This window comes from Corapipo altera, unplaced genomic scaffold (assembly GCF_003945725.1).
Source record: "Corapipo altera isolate COAL_440 unplaced genomic scaffold, ASM394572v1 58, whole genome shotgun sequence".
NCBI lineage: Eukaryota > Metazoa > Chordata > Aves > Passeriformes > Pipridae > Corapipo > Corapipo altera.
In genome coordinates, this window is record NW_020884898.1 from 4,972,896 (window position 1) to 4,988,316 (window position 15,421).

Below are 15,421 nucleotides of genomic sequence, written 5' to 3' on the forward strand. Positions count from 1 at the left end.
ATGTAATCTGTGCTTGCTCATAAATTATCTGAAGAACTGATAACATTGCTGAAAGTGGGAGTCTTTCTTAATAAAGTAAGTAGAAGCAATCAAACGCAAATGAAAATACAATTGCCTGCCCACTATGAGTTTTTTTTTATTGAGATAACCAAGCAACAGAAGTTATCCTTGGTTCAGAAATGGAAAATCATTATGTGCATTAAAAAAAAAAATTATATTCAAAGAAATCACAGCTATTTAGTAATATTTTTCTTCTAAAAATGTGAGAACTAATCACCAACTGCTAAAAGCATATTTTATGTTGATATACTTAGTTAACACCAGACAAAATTTTCCTTTTGTTTTCTCTTCTAATAAGCCAGTCCTCCAATAGACATATTGACTACATGACCAATTCACACCTCTTCAAGACTTATTTTTATGTCTCTAAATTAAAGTGAACATTTTTTAAGGTTTCTCCTCTTCGTTTAGAAATATTATATTTGCACTCTTTTTCCTATATGAGAGAAATTAATATATTGTCTCCCATTAGGTCATTTAAGCACAAGCAATACTTTGCTCTCTTGACTATTTTGTCTGCAAACAGAACAGACCTTCTCAGAAGGTCTGATTCTGAAACATATATACCATGTAATAAAATAGTATTGATTTTAAAGAGTTATTAGTATGAATATATGTATTTCCATAGGAAGAGGGTTGCAGAATCAGACCAGAACCATGCAAGTCACCACACAAGTATGGATTATAGGATTGGAGAGGGATAACTGCAGGAACCTGCAAACCTCATTGTATTCTTGATTGTATTTTGAATCTTCTTTTCTATTAAAGGTTTACAAGTTATAAAGGCACCCGATGAGAATTGCCAGACAGTGCTTTAATAAACATAGATCCTGCCTGAGTAACCCTTCTACACGTGGATAAATCCAGTTCATTTCCTCTAGTGTCTGATTTCAGCTGAAGTTGAAATCTGTCAGTACAATCCCCTGCCCAGCCAGGGCAAGAGTAAAGAAACAGGTAACAATAGTGGATTAATTGGGTGGCACACAAGAATGGGGCTTCCCTACTTCATTCTTTTTCTCCCTACCATCCTAGGTCACACTCTACTAGAGCTGTGTTTTGGAAGTCTCCCATGTCTGAATACTCCCCAAAGAGCAGCACAAAGCAGTGGTTCACAGAATCACAGAATGACTGGGGTTGGAAGGGACCTCTGGAGATCATCTATTCCAACTCCCCTGCTAAAGCAGGTTTACCTAGAGCAAGTTGCACAAGAAAACAACCAGGTGGGTTTGGAATATCTCCTGAGAGGGAGACTCCACATTCTCTCTGGGTAGCCTGTTCCAGTGCTCTGTCATGCTCACAGAAAAGATTTTCCTCATATTCAGATGAAACTTCCAGTGTTTCAATTTGTGTCTGTTGCTGCTTGTTCTGTCTCTGGGAACCACTGAAAAGAGTCTGGTCCCACCCTCTTGATACCTGCCCTTAAGATATTTGTATGCATTGATAAGATCCCCTCTGAGTCATCTCTTCTGGAGACTGAACCTCCCCAGCTCCCTCAGCCTTTCCTGATAAGAGAGATGCTCCAGTGCCCTCCTCACCTCCATAGCTCTCCTTTGGACCCAATCCAGTAGTTCCTTGTCTTTCTTGAACTGGGGAGCCCAGAACTAGACACAGAACTCCAGATGTGGCCTAACCAGAGAAGAGGGAAGGATCATCTTCTTCCATCTGCTGGCCACACTCTTCCTCATGCAGCCCAGGACACCACTGGCCTCCTTGGGCTCATGGGCACATGGTTCAATTGTTCATTTCCCACACAACTAATAGAGATCTCTGTAAGAGTGATCAATGGTGAAGGAGAGAGGAGGTTTATCCTGGCCATTCAGGGTTGCAGGGAGCACTGTAACCACTTGCAGAGGCTGTCCAACCTTGTTACCTACAGTGCACCAGCACCAGGCATTCAGCAGCCAGAGTAACCTTTGGCAGACAAACCCTCTTAGACATATCCAAATAAGAGACAAGGTTTATGTAGCTGCACAAGGGGGGAGAGTATTGATGTTTCTTTTATGGAGTACTTTAAATGCTGAGACTGATTGGTCTATGTCTTTAGACATGAATAGTATGTTCCTTTTTCGTAAATGGTAGTCAAAAATAGGTGGCTGGCTAAGAGAAGTGTTCCTGAGTTTTACGAGATCAATAAAACTTGTTGTCGTAAAGAGCACTCAGCTTTTGCTAGCAGTCTCTTACATCAGCTCTAATCAGGGTCCTCCCTGCATCACTGAGGGAGGAGGCACTACTAAGAGTTAGTTCAGCAGCTGTTGCATCAAGTCAAACTCAAGTCCAGGCTTCAAGACCCACTGGAGTGAACGGGGCTTATGGATGCACTTGAGTGCTTTGCTGAAGCAGAGCCAGCCTGGGTGAAAACATCTCACCGAGGAACTAGGCACCCAGTCCCACCTCCTTTGGAGACACCTTCAAGGTGTGAGATTTTTTTTTTCTTTCATATGTTGCTTTCTGTAGGTTTGGGTTTGTTTTTTTCAACCAGCAATAAGGTCTCCAGGATGAAAACGCATGATATCCTCTTCTATATGAACAACCTCATAAATAAGAACAGATGCTTCTAGTGCAGAGGCATGAGGAAGGCATTTCTTTTGAAAACAGCAGTTAGAGAGTCTTCATAACTCTCCCATTCTTGGATGATGATATGGTTGAGCACTGAGACCTGAGCTGGGAAGGCCCACTAACCAGTTCCTTCCTCTATAAAATAGACACTAAAAAGGAATTCAATCCAGATCGTCTCTTCTGCACATTCACCACACACCTTGGGTCTGAGCTCAAAACCACCAGGGTCAGCTGGATGATTCCACTGCAGTTCAGGGAATATTGTGTCTGGTGTAGACTTGGAAAATGTCAGAGGCATTCCTGGTTTTGCTAAGGATGTGGGCTGTTCCCATTAATCATGGCCTTAGACAATCAGTGCTGCATTTAAACTAAAAAATGTTGAGAAAAATAGAAAAGAAGGTCAGAATAAACAGTGGTCCCATTTGCATTCAGACCTCATTCTTCACATCAGCAAAATATAAGGCAGAACCTAGAAGGAAGCAAGATTTAGTGTTGGCTTCCTTCTAACAAAGTTGTGACTAATGACATTATACCTTTTTATCTAATTTTTTTAAACAAAAGCTAAAACTAAGGAAGAGGAGAAAAAAATCCTTCCAAATAGAGGTCCATTATGCTCATGGCCCCTAAGGCAGCCTGCACAATGGGTGCCTCCCTCTCTCCTTCCTCCTGCATGATGGACCTCCTCCAGTTTCCCTGTTGCTTGTGGTTAAAACAAAGACTGCTGTAAGCTGTGCATCTTTTGACTGATGAGATTGCACTATTTGGGAACCTGGATACAAGTCCACATCTCCAGCAAAACAAACAAACAAATGAAATAAAACCCTCACAATGCTCATTTTGCAATGTCAGCTAGATAAAACACCCTTTGGAGATGTTTTACTCATCCTTTTACTCTGAACAAAAGCATCAGAATGAGGTTGTGAACAGGCTGATCATACACCAATGCCACTTTAATTGGTTCGAGCTGAGAGGTAGCAAAATTAATTTATTTACTGCATTAAAAAATGAAGCCCAGTTCAAGTCTGATTATAGCAAATTACCCTCCCTTTCACCAAAAGTAAAATTTGCGTTTGATGTATGTGAAAATTCTTTTTTTTAATGGTATATGACTGTTTAAATTACCTTATTTAGCTGGGTAAAAACTGTTTTAGTTAAGCCCTGGCTTAGGTGAGTCAGTAAATATTTGTACAACTAACATCAGTAAAGGAAAATTATGCAAGGCAAGTTTGCTTTTGTTTGGGCAAACAGAATGATAAAAATAAAATTGTGTCATGTAAAATTAATGCTTAGTGAAATCTTTCTTTTACAAGCGCTGTTATTAGGCAAGTCTGCAGATCTGTCACCACAGTCCGAATATCAAATGCATGAAAGAGAACATTTCAGTATCACAGCAATAATACTACTAGAGTCAAGATGATTTCAGCCATGTAATTTCATATATAAGAAAACTGTTCTTGAAGTAGTTGGGCACCAAAATGTTCTTTTGTTCCAAGATTTGAGAACAAATTGAGGTAGACATGCAGGAGAAGACAAAATGTGCTAGCTCATGTCTTCCAGAACAACAAAAAAGACTTGCCCTTTCACAGGTTTTCCTGTTGTCTCTCATTTGGAATGATAAATTCACATTAATGGGCTTTTACAAAGCCTACAATTTCATGGGATTACTAAACATATCCTAAATTATTTGGGGTTTCAGAAAAAACTCCATAGCCATTTGTCAGTGACTTTCAACAGCATTGAGGATTTTCAGAAAGGCCTCAGGCACTCATCCAGAATATAAGTGTAAGAACATGAGGAAAAGGTTTTGCTGTCATTTCCCAAGAGTTCTAACAAAGGTAATTTGTAGGTACTCCATGGAATCACAGAATGGGTCAGGTTGAAAGGGACCACAGTGGGTCATCTGGTCCAACCTCCCTGCTAAAGCATCTCCAGCTCATTGCAAATTTGGATGCTTATGGAGCTTGGATAAGGATCTGCCATATTCAACACATCCTGAATAAGCCCAAGAACTAAAACAGAACAGAAAATCTGAGTTTTGAAAGATTCCTCATTTCTCTCAGTTCCAAGGCCCCTCAGTGTACTGTGGTTCAGCTAGGATGTCTAGCAGACATTAAGCACCTGTGAATCTACAAGTCAAAGGGATAAAAACCCAGAGCAGTATGAGGCAACAGGGGGACTCAGAGAGTGGTTAATGAGGGGTCAGAGGATCCTCAGAGACATCAGCGTTGCCCCGTTCCCTGCTGACAGGTTGCTTCCCTTTGTGTACGTTCCCAGGACACGGTGAGGGCTGTGCAGAGAGCAGGGTGACCTTGGAGGGGGCCTGGTGAGCCCCAGCCCCAAGGACAGCACCCCTTGCCCTCGCACCTGCCGTGTCCAGGACTGCAGCCCAGTCCTCTCCTGTTTTACAGGCCATCGGGAGGTCTCAGAGGAAACAATTTATTCTAATGAGGATCGCTGTGTTCCCAGGTCTGATACACCCGTCCTTGGCTACTCACAGAGGTGACTTTACTGGGCTCTTCTGGGCTCTAGGGGTTTGTTCCTCCAGCCTGAGCTCTCCATGTGACTCCAACCAGGAAACCTGATGTTAAAATATCAGCTTTTCTCTGCAGCTTGACTTGGAAAGAAGAGCAAGATGAATTTCCCTGTGCTACAGTGCCACGCAGCAAATTGCTGGGAGAGTCTCAAATCCTCTGATAAAGATCTTTGAGAAACAGATGCCATCCAGGGTCCATGTTTGAAGTCCTTTTATCAAGAATTTCACCTGTTATTACACTGATTTCATGTTTATCTACTGAATCTACACAACTTCTTGCTGTGACTAGTTGGTGGCCAGAGAGCAGAGAAATTTGCAATAAAAAAGCATAGCAGTGACTTCAGCTTAAGAGAGTTGTCTGGTTTCCACAAAACCTCCCATCAAGGGTTGCAGTCCCTTAAATCTATGGAAGTAGTAATTAGCCTTTCCAGGTACCAAATCTGTATTTATTTTTAATTGAGGAACTTTTATTGTTGTCATGCTAAACAGCATGAAAAAGTTTCAGCCCATTTAAAAAAACAAACAAACAAAAAAAAAACAAAAAAAAAAAAAACCCCAAAACCAAAACAAAACCAAAACAAACAAACAAAACAAAGCAAAACAAAAACAACAAAAAAAAGAAAGTACAGACAAACAAATAAAAAGAAAAAAAATCCACAAATGTGGATTTTAACTGCCATTAAGCTGAAGGGAATTTATTTATTTTGTGAAGTTATTTTTCATCAACTGGTCTCCTGTTTTCCAACAATCAATGGATTCCATCTCATCCTTGCTCCCTCTGCAGCTCTGTGGCAATGAAGGGCTACCAGTTAGAGCAAGTCAAACATGCCCTTCCCTAAAGGGGTGCTGCTGGAGGCAAACAGCATCTTGGGCACCAGAAAGAGGTGGAAAGAACGAGCTGACCCACACAGCCCGGGCCACAGAAGGCTGTGCTGCACAAGCAGAGAACATGAATATGTCTGCAATGGAGAGAAATGTTGATACAGACAGTATCAACATGATGTGAAAGACACAGTCAACCATGGGTCTGACTTTCCAGAAAAACAAAAACAAGCAGAGAGGTTATCCTGCACCGGTTTTTACATGCAACATTTTTATAATCATTCAGCATGCCTCCCATAAAAAGACTTCCCACTGCCACTTTCCTCCTCTCATCAAAGTGTTGTGAAAAAAGCTGGTAAATGATAACATTAAATCGCATTTTAGTAAGGTTAAGTAGGCTGCCAACAACAAGGAGCTTTACCTAAAGTGTCTTTCTGAGTCTCAAACAAAACAAAGCCTATCTTATCTCCACATCAATTTATATACTGTAATCCAGGATGCTTCCCGAAGAAGTGAAAAAAAAAGGTTTTGCAGGAATTTCCCTTATTTTAAAATGACCTAATTAGTCCCAAGTTTGCATAGATTTCAAACCAAAACTCAGGTGCAGTCAGGCACAGCCATTCTTTGCTTTGTTTACCCATCTGTTTCTCTGCACTTGGAGCACAGATGAAACGTGGCAGAACTATTTAATGCGAATGGTACTGAGAGTATGGAACAAGTTACCAGTGTCGGGAGTTAGTGCAGAGCATACACGTGTTCAAATTACCGGAGATTTGTTTCTCTCGTAGGGAGGATTGAGGGATGAAAATGCAAAACCATGGGATTCAGCTAAACTAAACAAAGGAATTGATACTGTATTTTGGACCAGATGCCTTTTTCCTGAAAAGATTTTCCTTCCAAATGATTCAGGTGCAAACTTGTTGTCTGCCGAGACTAAGAGCCAAGAACTCTTGATATTGCTTCTGGGTGTGACACGTGACTGCAGGCAGGGGGTTTCTGGTTGGTTTTCTTCTGATTCAAGTCTTACTTTTTTTGTGTGTGAAGTATGTGCACTGGGATAGGAGTCCTAAAGGCTTCAACTGAGGACTGGATTTTGGCCAGGCCTGAGTGGGTGCAAAGCAAGGAAGAGAAAGACGGGCTAGGGGTGGAGGTTATTAGTGAGCTCCTTCATGCTCAGCAGAGAGGCTGCTGTGTTTAAGGAGGCTCCCTGAAATAGGCTCTAGGCTCAGCATCAGTTCTGTAGAAAAATCTGTTGGGCAAGAGCAATGGTTACAGCACATGAACAGCAAAAAGCAGAAAAACACATACTCCCTGTATGTTTGTATTCTGAGGCAAAATTCCTCTGACATCCATGGAGGCAACGCAACCCTGGATCACCTGAGGACTGAGTTTTACCTACAAGGCATCATCTCAACCCAGATGATTGCAAGGGCTTTGATATCAGCTCAAACACACGTTTGAGCTAACACGTTTGCAGGACTTCTAAATTAGAGCTGGCTCATGTCCAGGCAATTCGAAGCATAAGCAGAGCAGCCTCAGGTCTGTCTGAAATGTCCGTATAGATGGATTCTCAGATAGGATGCTCTGAAGTGTTGCCTCTTGTGGTTTCAGTTAGTGTGTGGGTGGCTGAGTTCTCTGAATCACACATTGTAAAAACAGCAGTTTGACAGTCCCATTAACAATATAGATAGTTTTGGGTTCAGTATGAAAGCCCTTCTTTTCGGAATTCCTCAGATCTGAGGAATGGGTTGAAGGAAAAAAAGGAATCTGATTCAGAACTCGAAAGGAATTCATGTCTTTCCCACAACACTTACTACTGGGAAACATTACTAACTTTTACTCTAAGAGGTATTGACCAATAACTCTCCTAGTGTTTTCCTGGTAGCACAGCAAAGTGTAAGTAAAGAATGGAGAATGTAAGTAAAGATAGAGAATAAGAGCGTTTTGCTTTCCAACATTAAAAAATAAAATAAAATCCCCATCTTATGCAGGCAAGTATACACGCACACAGAGCACCTTCAAATTTGCAGAGAGAGTGAAACTCAAACTAATGGCAGAGTTTACTAAGATTCATCAGGCCATGTGAATGCAGGGCACTCACACCACAACATAATGAAAACCATCAGAGTTCCAGCTTCATGTGGTTTTCATGGACCCACAGCATCTGCTTGCTTTGTTTTGGAATTTTGCCTCTGCCCCATGCAAGTCACTGTGTCAAGAGAAGTATGTGAGGGAGTCCTCTGGGTTTACAGAGCAGGAACAGCAGGAACATCATAGCTGAACCATTCCAGGTGCTTGTTAAAACAGGTTTCGCAAAATGAGAGAGGAGAAAGGTCCACGGGGGTTAAACTGCAGAAAACAGACAGTCTGATGGGCCACTGCCTTGCATTTTGTGCAGTCACTAATTTCCACATGTGCAAGACTGCTGCATTATAATTTCTTGATTAGTTATAATGGGGACTACTCCATATCACTATAAATGAACACACAGATAAAAAAACCCCAAGAACCGAAACCAAAACAAAATCCAAAACCAAACCAACAGAACATAGGACCTCACTCAGTGTTTACTTCCAAGGACAAGTACAGCTTGTGCACAATGACATGCAGTAAGGCTTTTTGTCAAGGATTTGCAGATTTTCCTCACCCACTAAATCTTTTCTCCATAATATGTAAAACTCAGCAGTAAGAGAGATTGCTATATTGCTCTTCACTAGAAATTGGTCTGACCTGGTGTACACAAAAGTGTAGACAGATTGTTCTAAGTAAGACAAAAAAACCCCCTGCAATTAGGATTTACCAAAAGGAGCTCTCAGAAGATGCAGTCTGGAAAGGACAGGGGTTTTTATGTCTCTTTGAAGCACAGAAGGGAGGTGCTATCTGAGCCCTATAAGTAGAAACGTGCACAAGCAGACAAAACATAGCTGGAGTGAGGTCATGTCTTTGTCAGTGCCACTCAGGAAGCCTGACTTCACCCTGAGGGACCCCAGCAGCGATGTTCTAGACAGCAGCCCCGGACCTGAATGGCAAATGTGCCAGCAGACAGAGGATAAGAAGGAAGTGACTATACAACTAAGAACTATTATTCATCCTTATTACAGTGTAGTTGCTCAGTGATGTTCATGTGGCTTTGTCTAGGAGTAGAAAACACGCAGCAAATGTTGACTGTACTGAAAACTGATAGACCTCAATGTGTGATTATAAAGAGGCACTTACTATCAAGCAAGGCTTTTCTGCTCAATACCAAAGAACACAACTCTTAGCACAAAACAGTTTAATATTTTTATCAGTGACTTGGAAATAGAATAGAATCATAGAATCATAGAGTGACCTGGATTGGAAGGGAGCATAAAGATCATCTCATTACAACCCCACTGCTGTGGGCAGGGACAGCTTCTGCTGGACCAGGTTGCTCGTAACCCCATCCAACCTGGCCTTGAACATTTACAGGGATGAGAGACTCACAGCTTCTCTGGGCAACCTGTGCCAGTGCCTTACCACTCTCATCAGGAAGAATTTTTTCTTACTATCTAATCTAAACCTATTGTTTTTCTGTTTAAAGCCATTCCCCCTGTCACTACAAGTTCTTGTAAATAGTCTCTCTCCATCTTTCTTGTAGGTTTCCTTCAGGTATTGCAAGGCAACAATTAGATTACCCTGAAGCTTTCTCTTTTCCAGGCTGAACAATCCCAATTCTCTCTGTCCTTCCTCATAGCAGAGGTGCTCCATCCCTCTGATCATCTTGATGGCCTCCTCTGGACTCACTCCAACAGCTCCATGTCCTTCCTGTGCTGGGGACCCCAGAGCTGGAGGCAGCACTGCAGGTGGGGTCTCAGCAGAGCAGAGCAGAGGGGCAGAATCCCCTCCCTCCTCTGCTACCCACACTGCTTTGGATGCGGCCCAGGACATGGGAGGGTTCTGGGCTCCCAGTGCACATGGCTGGGTCATGTCCAGCCTCTCACCCACCAGCACCTCCAAGTCCTTCTCAGCAGGGCTGCTCTCAGTTTGTTCATCCCCCAGCCTGGATTGACACTGGGAGTTGCCCTGACCCGGGTGCAGCACCAGCACTTGGTCTTGTTAAACGTCATGTGATTCCCATGGTTCCATTTCTTAATCTGGTCCAGGTCCCTCCGGAGGCATCCTGCCCTTCAGGTGTGTCACTGCACCACTCAGCTTGGTGTCATCAGCAAATCTGCTGAGGGTGCACTTGATCCATTTGCCTATGTCATTGATGGAGATACTAAAGAACACTGGTTCCAATATAGACCCCTGAAGGACACCACTTGACATACAAAATCACAGTCACATCATAAATCATAAAATCAGTTTGGGAGACCATCTAAGACTTAAGGTGGGCTGGATACTGACATGAAGAATTTAGGATCCTGATGATTAAGTATGGAGCAGAGCAGTACATCTGGAAACAAAGACTGTAAGCCATAACCTTAGAAGAGGAACATTTGCTCCAGAGAAGCAGGGAGACATAGACCTTTTGCCAAGGCAAAGGGAGAAACTCCTGCTGTTCATCAGGTAATGTGAGTTCCTGGTGTGGTGCTCTGCACAACAGAGTTATGGCAAGTCAAGTTGCGCATGTATTTTACACTGGTATGAGCAGCATTGCTTTGTCCAGCAGCAACATCCACAGCTGAAAGATATTTTTTGTAAACTGAAGAAGGCTAAGACATGGACCCTGAGAATCACTGAAATATTAAAAAATTTTTCTTTGCCTATGCACAAGGTCCTTACTGTGTTTAAGCCTCACAAAGCAAGTGCTAGAGTGACAAGGCTATTATCTATAATTTTACTCACTAGGAAGAAGAAGTAGATTCTTAAGACTAGCAGGAAAATGTTTAATAAGGTGTGATGTCTGGGCACTGCAGCTAAATGCATTCAGATTAGAAGTTGGATGCAACTTTTTAACTGTTAAGGTTAAATAAGCCTTGGAACGCTTTACCGAAAGCTCTTGTTTCTTCCCTGGAAATACCAAGATCTTGGGTTTAATGAGTCAAGTGGGTCAAGCTCAGTGTTTCAGATGTGAACACATGGTTTTTCTTGAGCCCAAACATATATTGACTCCAAAAGTCTATGTGTGTGCTTCTGATCTCCTGGAGGCTGAGGTTTGAGAACTTCCCAGCCACAGCAGGGGAAGAGCCCAAGGCACAAACTATCCCTTAATGTGCTCTGCCTTCCTTCTGCTTTGGGCATAAATCAGTCACCAAATAAGAAGGTGGTAAGGCTGACAACAGGCTAACTTGCAGCTGCCAAGCACAAACACAGTGCTAACACTCATCCTTCCTCACACAACAGCAGTGAGAACCTTGTGGTAAACCAGGTGATTGTAGAGGTCAGTGTTCCAGGATGAAAAGGGTGGGTTGTTGTTGGGAAAGGTCATGGGTGGGACACTGTGTTGTTATGTTTTCTTTTAAAACATGTCACCATATGGTTTGCATGTTTTGAAGTACTGAACTTCTGCTCTTGTGCAGAGGAGAATGGTTTTCCTACACAGGGGATGGGTGAGTTTTTATGAACCATGGAAAGTCATGCTGTTCATTGGCAAGGGTTTGAGTACACACATTTTTCAGTTCATATTGGAGCATATAAACCCCAGTAAACATCAGGAAGGAAATAAGGTTGCCTGGTGTGGCTATGATCTAGACCATGACACGCACATTTCAAAATGCTCTCTAGGGAGAAAAAAATCTGAAAATATTGCAGGCAAGGGAGTAGAGAAGTTCTGAGAGAGAGCAGGTAATTTGGGAAACAGCCTTGAGGCTATGATGAAATCTCTGTAAGTCAGACTACACAGGAGAGCAAAAGTTTGCGTTGACTGGGAGGTTTCTTGCCCTCTTCTCCTAATGCCCTGAAAGGTGGGTTTTGTGTTTTGACACTGCTTTGTAAATCCATTCCAGAGATAGGAATGGATTTTGTAGCATAACATATAGTGGAAGTAGTGTTTTTGTCTAGTGAACTGCTCCAGAGTTTCCTCCTGCTGAAGATCATGTAGATGGATTTTGAAAGGACCAGTTGTTCAGATCAAGCTGTTCTCTACTCTGCCCATGTGTTGTATCTCCTAGATGCTTCATTTGTTTATTTCTCAACAAATTTCTTTGCAACATGGTTGCTGATGATTTTCAAGACTCGTATTTGATGATATTTTTGGTGTCTACTAAAAAGGGAAATAATTTCCTGTGGTACATTGCAGTACCATGTAATAGAGCTCCAGGGAGATTTTCCCATTCCTTTTAAACACACACCATCCCAGAACAATGGAGAAAAAGGAGTCATGATATTTATCAATTTTCACCATTTACCTTCCTGAAATGGAAACCATAATGAAATACCATGCACGCTATAGCACTGTATGGGCAGGAAAACTAGACAAAGTCTTCCATTGTACTGGTCTGGTTGTTACAGGAGAGGATCTGCCTACTTTGGTGAAACAGGATGTACTGCATATTTTGTAGTTTTGCCCAGTGCTCCAATCCCTGTGGGCTATGCCTTTTCAACAGCAGCAATAAAAGAAGAAAAAGACTGAGGCCCTTCTTTTATACCACTTTTATTTTAGGGGGATATTAAATACAAAGAGTTTCACTCTCGGTGGAAATTGTCCAACTGACTCCAGGATACTGTGTAATCATTAGGAACTGGAAAAACTCAAACTGCCTGTCTGTAGTGGCTTGGATAAGACTTGCTGGGTGCATTCCAGAAATGAATATTGCAGCTGTGATGACACTTATGTTTGGTCTCTTCTTTCAGGGTGAATTGCGCCCTTATGCCCAAGTCCAGCATAAGTCTAATGCATCATTTGAGATCCATTTAAGCCCTTAAAATAAGACTAACATAGCATTAAAATGTTAGATGGACCTCCTGGCCCTTTTGATGGAAGTGAGTGCATTGTAAGAAATGTGCTAAACATTAAAATGTATGTGTTAATCAATAAAATGTATGTGCTATTCATTAAATGCATGCTTTCCACTGTTAAAAACAGTAAAATACATCCCCCAAATGATGGCCCTGTCTTACGTATGCATTCTCTTACCATTTCTTCTTACAACATCCTAGTTTGCAAAGTGTCTAAGGCCTCCCCATCTGAAAAGGAACATTGTGTAGCTCTCAGCTGACACTACAGTCTGTTTGTGTCCTTCTGATTTTCCTCAACAGTAGCAGGACCGTCCACTCTGGGAAGTAGTGTAGCTGGATAGGAGGAGATCTGGATGTGGAACAGCTGGTGCTAAGGATGTGGCATCCACTCAGTACACCTTCAGGTGGATTTATTTGGTCTAGCTCTAGTCTATTCCTGTGCCCATGGGAACATAACTTCTGGTTTACTTTCATTCCAAAGGAATCCTGTTTGTGTGCTCCATGACCCCTACCTGGTGCAAATCAAAGCGCGGTAAGTGGAGATAATAAGGGAATAATAGGAGAATCTCTCCAAAAGCACATTCATGATCCTCCCCTAGATGTGCCCAGTGCACACCTACCTGCCTTCTTAGACGATGTACAAGAGCAAGAAGTGCTCTTAAAATGATCCTACTTGTGGATTAATGTTACAGAACTCTCTGTGGGAAGAGCAAGCTGCAGGGTCTCCACGTTTCCCCTTCATGGCAAAGATTTCTGTTCTGAGTGAGGGCCATCCAGCTGAAGCCCTGTGCTGACAGCCGTGCCACCTGAGAGCACTGGCCCTAGCTCCTGCCTCACAGCACCTGCAAAGCTCTTCCTCCCTGAGCTTCAAGGCAACCAGGATTCAGATGGAAAAATCTGTGCACACAGCAACCAGAACTTGATATCTTAGATGGTGGAGCATGTGTATTAATGCCAGGTGAGATCTGGCAAGTGAACGTTTGTTTTAAATTTCTCTTTAATCACTCTTACAGTTTTAACTTTGAAGTCTAGGGAAGTACATTTTCTGGTTTATGCCTCAGATGACATGTAAAAAGATATTCCACCTACAGTACTGGAATATCATTTAAAGAAGTGTAAATTCATAAAGCTATACCTCTAACAATTTGTCCACATGGAACTATCCCAATTTGCATAAACTGAGGACTTGACTGAAAAAAGAAAAAAAAAGAAAAAAAAAAGAACTTTTGAGGCACTTCTTTTATTATAATTGCTCCAGAATTTCAGATCTAGGTATTTAAGGATATATATACAGTCTATGTGAAAAAAAGGAAAACAAGATTTGAGTAGAAGTGAGTCTCCTAATTCAGTATTGAATTAGTTTTTGTTTAGATGAGGCTCAATAAAAATTTTAAGTTGCACAGCTCGCTGAAAGATTCACGAATGGAGCTGGGAGGACAGGGAGAAGCTAAACATAAAAATCTTTGGAAAAATATTTAAAGAAATGATAAAAAGTGGTAAGGTTTGGAGGGCTACAAGAGAATGCAGATTTATTTGAGTTCTGTTTTTCTACTACAGATGTTCTGCTAACTAGAGCAGAGATGTTCAGAGACCACATATCAGCTGTAAAATTCTAGGACTGAGATTAATTAAATGTCTGCTGCTCCTCACAAAAACTACACTCGAGACTTTTTTGGGCCTTCTAGTCTTCTGAATGAACAGCTGTAGCATACATCAAATGCACATCTTGCACTCTTAAAATGTATTTTTATAACAAGTGTCATTTTTTTATAAGGAAAGTTTAACATTTTACCCTTCCTCTGATTATCTTGCTGCTGTTCAGAAAATAAAAAAGGATAAGGGTCTGATACTTACTGTACTAACATCTGATACTTCCTGCAGAGCGCTGCCTCCACCCAACATGTGTTTTTAAATAAAATTCATAGTAGGTTCAATGGTCACAAATACTCACTTATGGCTTAGTGAGTCCATTTCTTACAACAGTTGTAGGAAGTTGAGGACCCCATTCCTGTCTATTCTCTAGGTCAACGCCTAGGAAATACAATTTGTCATTTGTGTCTTCTTTTTCCCCCTGACTGGACAATCGTATTGTCAACTCACCCCTCCTCTGGATCCTGCTATGCAGGTGAAGGGCATACTTTTATTATGTGATTTATTTTTATATATGATTAATCTTGCAGAAATCTCTTTTCCTTCTCCACAAGCTGACACCCTAACAATCTGATTTCTGGATGCCAGGCCTCAAAGAGTTTCCTATTTTAATTTGATATGGTACCCACAAACTCACAATATTCTTGTGTTGTTACACTAAAACAATACTGCTTTTTAAACAGTGCCCAACCCACCTTCAACTCCATACCCCTTATGGCTGTCTCCTTAGCTCTTACAGAAAAATGAAGCTGATGTCAAATGTAAGATTTCCAGCCTACTGGAACTGTTATATACTTGATACATTATTTACACATGCCACTTATAAAAACATAAGCCCTAAGCCAAAGGCGTCTCCTTCAGTCCCACATGGCTGTACTTGAAGATGTCATTGACCATAAAGAAACAAGCAAAACATTTTGCCTTAAAGCTACAGCACTT